Consider the following 9629-nt stretch of genomic DNA (forward strand, 5'->3'; position numbering starts at 1 on the left):
CAAACTGTCTTGAATAGAAATACCTCTGTTTAATATACAGTAACATTTAAATTCTAGATTATTTAACTCTAGACAAAGAAAATTGCGAAATAAAAATATGAATTTTGACAGATTTGGGGAAGTTGTGTATCACCTCAAAAAATCCCAACCAGAGAGAAAAAAGGAAAAAAAGAGGCAGGAATTTTCCAACCAGACATGCTCTTATTACTTCAATTATTTTTCTCAGTTTGTACATTTTATTTAGTCTTTTTTATGTTTGACTGACAGTGTTTTACTGAGATTGGAGGAATGAGGTGACAGAATGATTTGAAAACAATGTTCATCAACAGCAAGAAAGAGCAGTGTAATTGCTATACAGCACAACCAGTTTGCAGGTAGTTCACGACTGCAACTTCATGTGTTGAAATTAATCTGCCCATTCATGAATGTATTAGGTCTGGTTGCCTTGCAGGTTGGTGCTTTTCTCTAGACAGGTGAGATAATTTGAAATATTAAAGTTAAAACATTCTGAGAAAACCAGAAGGGATAAAGTAAAATGGTTATTAAATGAAGTTTGAAATATTCTGTAGAGTTAAAAGAACACAGAATAGCAAATTCCAGAAAAATATTTTAAAAATATTTTGAAAATTTTATATTAGGAAGACATATATCTGTATAAAATTACAGGATTCTTTTTTAGGCCTAGCTATTAAGCATACTGGCAGCAGCATATTCTCTGCATGAGGTCTTTTTTTCCTAACTCGGTAATCTGATATTCAAATCAAATCACATTTAAATACCTAGTTCCTCAACCTTATTTTATTTGAAAGGAAGGGAACGGAATATAGATTAGGACATTCTGAGTTTAAAGGAATTTAGAAGGTCCTTTTATAAGGCACTGTTTTGAACCTTTGAGGTAACAGTTCTCTACATGTTTTAGAGAGAATACACTTCCCAGCTCAGCAGTAGATGAATGAAAGGTCTGTCTATGTCCATATGAGTTTCTGAGACAAACACTATATATATATTAGAATTTCTGATTTCTGTTAACAAAAGAAAAAATGTTTTACCGTAAGTCAAAATCCATTGCACAATCTCTAAGTTCCAAAACGGTTAAACAAATATTATTTCACTATCATTCTTTTTGTCTTTAATTGAATGGCTACCTTATTTCTGTCTTTTTTTAATATATATTCTGAGTCTATTATATTATCACTGAAATGATAGACAGCAGTACTGCAAACCTTTAGAAAAGTGGAAAATTACTTAGCTGTTTAGTCACAGTAGGAAAAAAGAACTCTTCAGGTCAATTCGGAGAACATCTTGCTTTTAAAAAAAGAAAGGCATTGATTAAAAGGACACCAAATACCATAAGAACAATCCAAAAATACTGGGACTGATTCAAAGGAGCTACTAGACAAATAGAGGAAACAAAGAAAACTACAGCTGGGAACCTGTTGGACCAGAGATAATAGAAACAGCAGGAGCAGAGAGAAGGAAAACATGTAAGGAAACATAAAGCATTAAAAAGGAGAAACATAAAAGTGACTATGAAACAAGTAGATGATGCCAGAATATTTGACATTGAGGGGTAGGATCTGAAGAGACTTCTGAAAGGTCAGGCTTAACTCCTATCCAAGGCCAAGTTTGTCATGATGAAATATTAACTAAGAGGGATATCTAGATGACACCAAAGCCATAAGGAAAACAAACAAAAAACCTACAACAAAACCGAGAATAAAATTGTTAGTGCTTTTAAGAGATAAAGATGAAGTATAAATTTTTAAGGTTTAATATGATTTCAGTGTAAATCTACTTTAAAGTTGGTGTTTTTAGAAAAAAAATCTAGTCAGTTGTGATTAATTCTCTCTAGTCTTTTTTTTTTTTTTTTTAATTTTCTGAAACTCTAACAGTATGCTTACATTCCTGGATCAAAAATGATTAAAAAGTATAGGTACTTCAATATTCAATTTGATTTATTTTCTACTTTACACATGTCCTCAGGTTCTGTAGAGAATAATAAAGTAATTATTTTTTTTTCTATATACACTATGACAAGAATAACGATATTGCTATAGGTTATTTTCTTCTGAAGCACATTAAACACTGTAGAAATATATGGCAGTATAACTCCTTACTCATGTCTTAATTTTATAGACTTGACAAACAAATCCTAGTAGGATTGAGTAGTAGTTTTTCAATTAAAAATTATACTAAGAAATGTTATCATTTTTGTCTTTCCTATAATCTTTTGTAGGATATGAACAAGAGCAAGGCATATTAAGAAACTTTTCAAGGGATTTTGATATTCCACAATATGCATTCCAGTCCTACACTTTAACTAACATAATTTGTTAGTCATTTGACTTGAAGTAGTCATCTGCTGTTAGGGCAACCACTTTTCTCATTATAGACAATTGCATTTCATTTCAACTCTATTTTATCTCAATTCAGTTGCCTACTTAAATATGATTTTCTAATTCACATTTTATGGAATTAGGGATACTTCAATATGTCAAAAGGCATAGGCCTTATCTGAAATAATTTCATTCTCAGATACTTACGTGAAGAATTATTCCTTTTCACAAGAAAAATTCTTTAGAAGACTGAAAGAGCTCATCAACTCCCATTTTTCTTCATCCATTTTTTCAGAGTCCATCACTCACTGCTTCATGTAACTGTCACACACAGGTCTCTTGCAAAATGATTATCAAGGTTCTTTCTTTTCATTTCACAACTGTACTCATAACAAAAACTTCATCAAACATCAGACAGCTCTCTATGGACTAAAAATGATACTGAAAGGAAAAAGGCACTGAAAACCTGTGAAGAAATTCACGTCTATCACATTACTTCTCCCCCAAGGAAATGCTTCATTTTGTAGGTAATACTGGAGAAGAAAGACTGTTTTATTGCGGTCTGTCTAAATTTGCAGGATCTTTATGTAAGCAGATACTGCCATCTTTCCTAATCAAATCCAACTCTCTATTATCTTATTTGACTTCTCTTTCTCTTTACTTCCTACACCTGACTCTGCATTACTGGTATCATATCCAATATCTATGGTTTGCCTACATTATTCTTTGCTTTCCACTTTCCTGAACCTCAATTTTCCAATAAATTCTCACTATGTCTCAGAAATTTGTGCTTAACCCTTCCAATGACTATTCAACATAAATATGGATTTCTTAGGAAAAAATATTTCTGTCTTTCCTATAATCTCCACTTATTTTGTACTGAGCAAAGAATCAGGACAAGCTTGTATGTTGCTGTTGTTATTATTTGTCTTAATTTTGGAGGTTCTTCTGATACAGTCTTTTTATCAATTAGAAATAATATGCATGTAGAATGGTTAAAACAAATAGAGATTGAAGTTCTGGATTAAACAATCAAGCAATTACAGCTATCTTCAACCTCAGGACTTTTGAAGATAATGAAGACACCAAAGTGGCTTTGAATAACTTTTTTTTTTTAGACTCAAGGTGGACTTACAAAGGTGTTTTTCCTACAAGGACTGGTGACACCAGTCAAGTGATTTTCTTAATGGCTACGATATAGGAGTCATATAGGTGTATCAGTGATGAATTCCAAGAACTGTGGCTAACCTCCAAAAACAGCAGCAACTTCCCTACAAACAGGCAACAGGAAATTATGACATCTGCTCAAAGTGGGTCTTTCCCTGCAAAAGCATTCCTGGTCTCTCACCACATGGAAGATGTGGGGGATATGAGCTCTGCTTCATTCACTATCTGCTCGTGGGGGAGCTTGTAAGTCAAACATCTACTAAAAAGTTGATAGAAAAATTATTTTCAGAAATAAAGTGAAAAGGAAAACAGACCAAAAAATCCAAATAAATATTAACTGCTTAATTTGCATAAAGGCATAATTTGGAATAAACTCAGTAAACTATACTACAGTGGAAAACAGTTCTCACTATTATGGGACTATATATTTTGTAGGAAAACAGACTTTTCCATGTCAAAATGTATAAGCAGCAGTAAGAAAATCAAATAAACTCCCATAAATCCATACAAACAGCAGCAAAAGATCTGTCTTCTCAGGTAGTATTTTCATGATTTTTCAGTACCACGCTTCACTATTTGCACAGAGATATTGTTGGTTATGAATGTTTTAAAGGCAATTTACTTGCTACAGCTTAATTCCATGTTAAGAAAGGTGCATAGTCTCTGATTACAGCTGTTTCTTCTCTTATCACAAACTTGCATCTTCGTAGCTCAACCTTGTAATAAACTGTCTATTTCCTTTTTGTTAATTTTAAATTTTGTTAATTTTAAAATTCTTGTTTATATTAGTAGTTGCAAACTAATAGATGTGTATATTTGGGACCCGAAAAGATGTATGGTTTTCCAGGTTGAATTAATTAAATTATATGGGTTTCAATAAAAAAAAAAATCTTTACAGATTATAAATCTTTAATTTTGAAATCAGTCATCTATCTGTATGAGATGGAATATTACTTACTTCATATGATTTAATTGAAAAACCAGAAAAAAGCAAGTATTTCAAACATTGCACTTTCCTTTGCTCTGTTCTCTGAGTGTTAGCTATACTTGAAATTGTGGAAGAAAATGATGTAGACAGTAAAGCCAGGAGTACTGGAAAAGAAGATAATATGAGCTTATATCTGTGCAAAAAAAACCCCAAATTGGTGAGTCAAGATTTAACAAGCATCTTATCTACCATACTGCTAATTAATTGATTTTTTTTTACCATTAATCTTTTTAGCTATTAGGCAAAATTGCATGTTCAAACTGAGTGACAAAAGTCCAGTTTCTTATATTAATTTCAGTACTTCTAACTTGCCAGGTTTAGGGGTTACAGACTAACAGATACTCCTCAGAAGAACATTACTTTTCCCTTCTTATTTGGAGAAAACAGAGGTGTCTCTCTCAGTTTTTATATTTCCCGATTTTCAAAGATCTCTTCTCATTTTGAGATAATCTCCCAACACATTGAAGGTATCCATCTTTGCTGAGAAGTTTGTGATTAATTTGGAGGATGCAGTCTTACAGCTGCTTCTCCATTATAGTGCCTGTCATTTCTTTCTTTACACCAAATCTCTACCAAATAAATTGTATTGTGCCTCACTTGTTTTCCCTTATTCTTAATTATTATTATCATTATCATCATTATATTATTACTATGTACTGTTATTACTGTATCTTACTTTATTTTCAATTATCAGATTATTCTTATCTCAACATACAGTTTTTACTTTGATTGTCCCCATTCCACTGTGGGAGGATGAAGAGAGAAAGGGAATTGATCTACTGTGTGATGCTCCATTTCCAGCTGGGCTTGAACCTCAACGGTGGCTAAAGGAAATCAGCCTGTGGGAGACAATGGTTTGCCTACAGCTGCTTGTGGGAGTGCACTTCACCTATGTCAGTTGTCCACTAGACAACCAAAATTGTCAAACTCTCTCAATGCTAGCTTGAAATAAATTTCTGTGGAATGATAAAAGTTGGTCACAGTGGTAAAGAGGAGAGCCACCTGAAAAGAGTGAACAGAAGCCTTATAAGACTAAGTGTCATAGCAATGAAACAGCAAAAAAAAATCAGTATAAAAAATCATAAAGTGATACCAAAAGAAATCAGCTAATCTGTAAAGTAGAAGGATCTGAATTCAAAACAAAATACATAAAATCTTAGGATTATGATGCATATTTACAGGACAATAAAGTCTCAGTACTTGGTAGTGGACCAAAAATGTACTCAAATACTTAAAAGTATTAGGAAATAAAAGGAGACAAAGAAAAATGGTAAAATCGCTGTGTAAATCTGTGCTTTTCCCAAACATTGAATACAATGTGCAGAACTGATCTTATCCCCAAAATGTAATCAATAGAACTGAGAAAGATACAGAGAAAGAAAAAAGTGTTTAAAAGCATAAAAGATCCTGCATATAATAGTTGAGAAAACATTCTCTGCAGCCTGGATGGGACATCACATAAAGAAAATGCCTAAAAAATTGTCATGGAGAGTATGAATAGGAAATTGATGTCACTGTCACCTCTATAATAAAAATAAGAGATTATTGCATGGAGATTATTACTATTTTACACAGTGAAAGTCAAGCTCAAACTAAATCAAATCATTTAGTTATTAATAGAAAAAATAACAAATCTTTTGAATTTCTGACCATCAGTTATTGTGCATGTAAAAATATCTGTGACCATGAAAAGAAAGAGACATACAAAGAAGTTAAAGAAGTCATAATAAGTTTAGGAAATCCACAAAGCACAATATAATTGATGAAAGGAGAGTGACAGGGGGAGCAATAATTTGATTTATTCTTCCCTTGATATAGCTTACTGCTTAAGACAAAATCCTTGGCCTGAGCCCATATGGTTTTCTTATGGAAATCCTGCAGACCCACACCTACCTACCAAGTTTATGCACTTACCACAGACCTGTTTTAGTCACTTTGGTCCATCATCTACAGATGTAATTCTTCCCATTGGACATTCCACATAAACTTGTTTTATTAGTATAGGGAATGGAAGCTGTGTACAACAAAGAACACTCAAGGCCGAAGTCTGAGTCTGAGTAAAGTTTTCATTTTAATTGTTTCTCAGTGTAGAATCCTACTCCCCAGTTGCATCAGCAGGCAATAAATACAGCCAGCATTAAATACAATGTAATAAAAATTAACTGGAAAATCTCAGGATCTCTAGCTGTCAACTTCATGCTGGACCTCTGAATTCTGGACTATAGATCTCCCACACATTTAAGACTTTTTATCTAATTTAACTACTGTTACTCTATGCAGTTTTTCAGCAGTTTCCTAGCACTGAATTTTCTTAGGATTAAAAATCTATGTGATTATCCTGCTTTCAGGGATTCGCCGTCTGCATTTACATCTTGTCACCAGCCATCTACAACATTTCATCAAACTCACAGTTTCTCATCTTCCCTTCACTGCTGGTTTGCGAGACAGCCATCTCTCAGTCCTTTTGGTTTCTTTCCACAGGCTTGTTCTTCTATCCTGAGTGAATGGTAGGAAAGACAATTTTGCTGTGTTTACAAGACTTTCCACTACACCTCATAATTTTTTAACTGGTGGTCAAAAGCACATGCCATCAAAATATGCACGGTATATTCTCTGATATGCACTGGTCAACTGAAAGGATTTTTTTTTTTAATGTAAGCATATAAAGGAGAATATTTTCTATTTAAAATGAATAAATAAATGGATTTTGATAAATTTGTCCATGTATACCCATGGGAAATATGGCTGTATGAATATTATTGAAGGATAAACTACTCTGCATACTTGTGACTATTTGCCCTGCAGGTTCTTCAGACTGACATCCTCATCAATGATGATGATTGATATTGCAGACAAAAAGAGTGGATGTTTTCAATATGCCTTGTATCTTTCTCCTAAATAAAAGATTTTTGAGAGCTTCAGCTTTCTAGAAATTTGAAACTTGTCCCAGAAACTTGTCACAGAAACTTGTCTGGAATACTACATGTACAGGTGGATTTCTGCAAGCTATTTTCCTTAAAAAGTACATGGATGGGAATTGAATGGAGTACTGAGCATCCATCTCAAAATTATCCATAGCAAGTTTTAAATTACAGTGTACTTAAACCTGAGTCTTTTCTATGACACTGTTTGTATACTTGCACAAAAGAAGTTGTTAATTTCGAAGTGAATAGGCAAGTGCTTTTTTGGACTGACAATGTTGCTCATCATGTTGCTCATCATGAGCTGTAACGCCCTTCTGAAGCTGTTCATCAGCAAATTTGCAGTAAAATATATGTACCTATGCTCATTCCTTTCAGAGTCCTCAGAACTGAGAAAAGAATTGGGACTCATTCCACAACAGAGAAAAATTACCTGATTTTACACATTTTCCACGTTTATTCATTTCACATGGCATATTAAAATTATCTTTTTTGAATAATTATTCAGTAGAAGGGGACAATTTTCATATTGAAAATCACACACAATCTTATGCAATTTATTTTTAACAGAGCAAACTAAGACGAAACCTGAAACTCTACAAGGAGTTCTATGTGAATGAAAGATCAATCTGCTTCTAAGAGGAGAAAGATAATTGCTATGTGTTTTTCTACTATTTTTTTTTTAATTTCCCCTTCAGTTCTATATAACATGAGGAGATTCTTAAAGCCTTCTGAGAGAGTTTTCTTTCCAGACCCAGGGACTTTATACAGAGAAGGAAATCTGTATTTTCTTTTCCTGTGGATTATGAGATGTCAACAGTCCTGGTCAAAACTCTTTATTCCCTCTTGAATTCTAATTGCATTAGAATTACCAAATGTTTTTAATGTTTAATTATTATGGCATATGTTAAAAAACCAATACATTAGAAATTATTTCTGTTAACAAATTTTTGTGAGGAAAAATTATTGAAATTCTGAAAAACACACCTGAGATTTATTCCATTTGGTGTGGAAAATTCTATGCAGACATAAACATTCCAGTGTCACATACAGTCAGTGCTAATGATGAAAAGAAATCTTCTGGAAGAATGTTGTGATCTAATATAAGAGAAATACTGTAGGAGAAAATTACTTGCTGAGGTTATGTCTAGCAGCAATAAAACTGAATGTTTAAACACAAGAATATTTTTTAAATGGCTGATATTAGGAACGGATGCCAGACTAAACAAATAACCTAGGCAAACTAGAAAAACAATTACCTTTTAATAAAATGAAGTGAGATTTTTTTTTCTTCGATTTTACACTAGTTTTAAAGACAGAACTAATTAGAAATATGGCTTCATAGCTTATGTTTCTTAGGGCAAATCCCACCCTCTACAAATATAAAATACTGACGAGTAGGATGGAGGTGGGTGAAAGCATAAATTAACTAAGAAGGTAGCAATAACTATTTTCCCAGAGTCCAGATTAGGTGTTTTATTCTGTGTTCATGATGTTGATTACCTCTTCTTTTCCTTTCATTTGTAGACAAATAATAGCTAACAATTTGAAACAGTCTTCTAGCATAACAATATGAAGTCCTTTCCACAGCTTCATTTTTATGGTTTTGTCAGGATTTTTAACCAAAATAGTTTTAAAATAATATTTAAGAAGATTCCCCACAGTTAAATGCATCAACAAACTTGTGTACCTCTTTAAATTTAAGCCAAATGTCTCAACAGATGCTGCTCTTCCAGTCTCAATAGGGAGCAGATTCCACAATCAGGGAGTATAATTACAGAGAGCTCTAGCTCCTGCTGTCTCAAAGTTACACTTAGGGCACGCTGAATTGCCTGCCAGTTTCAGCCTTCAATGGCTGGCTGAGGCCTTTGGTAATGAAAGATCAGTCAAGAGTACATTATGATACTTCACAAAATACTAACAGCTTTGTAGAATTTATAATATGGAGAGACATATGCCAGCTTTGTGCACTGTTGAACAGTTAAAACCAAATCCAACAAGAGTAGAAAATAAATATAATATGAGTTTGTAACAGGAAAAGTGTGTATTTGTCATCACACCAGTAAGGTAGTACATATGCTATAAAGCATAAATTGGCAAGCAATGGAAAGCAAGATTTTAATTCAACAGTTTTTGTCAGACCCTGATAATAACTACGGAGAATCCTCAGTTACAAATGGGATGCTAAGGAATACTTTTCTTCCATGAGTGATATGA

The sequence above is a fragment of the Catharus ustulatus genome, chromosome 6 (assembly GCF_009819885.2).
Source record: "Catharus ustulatus isolate bCatUst1 chromosome 6, bCatUst1.pri.v2, whole genome shotgun sequence".
NCBI classification, from domain to species: Eukaryota; Metazoa; Chordata; class Aves; order Passeriformes; family Turdidae; genus Catharus; species Catharus ustulatus.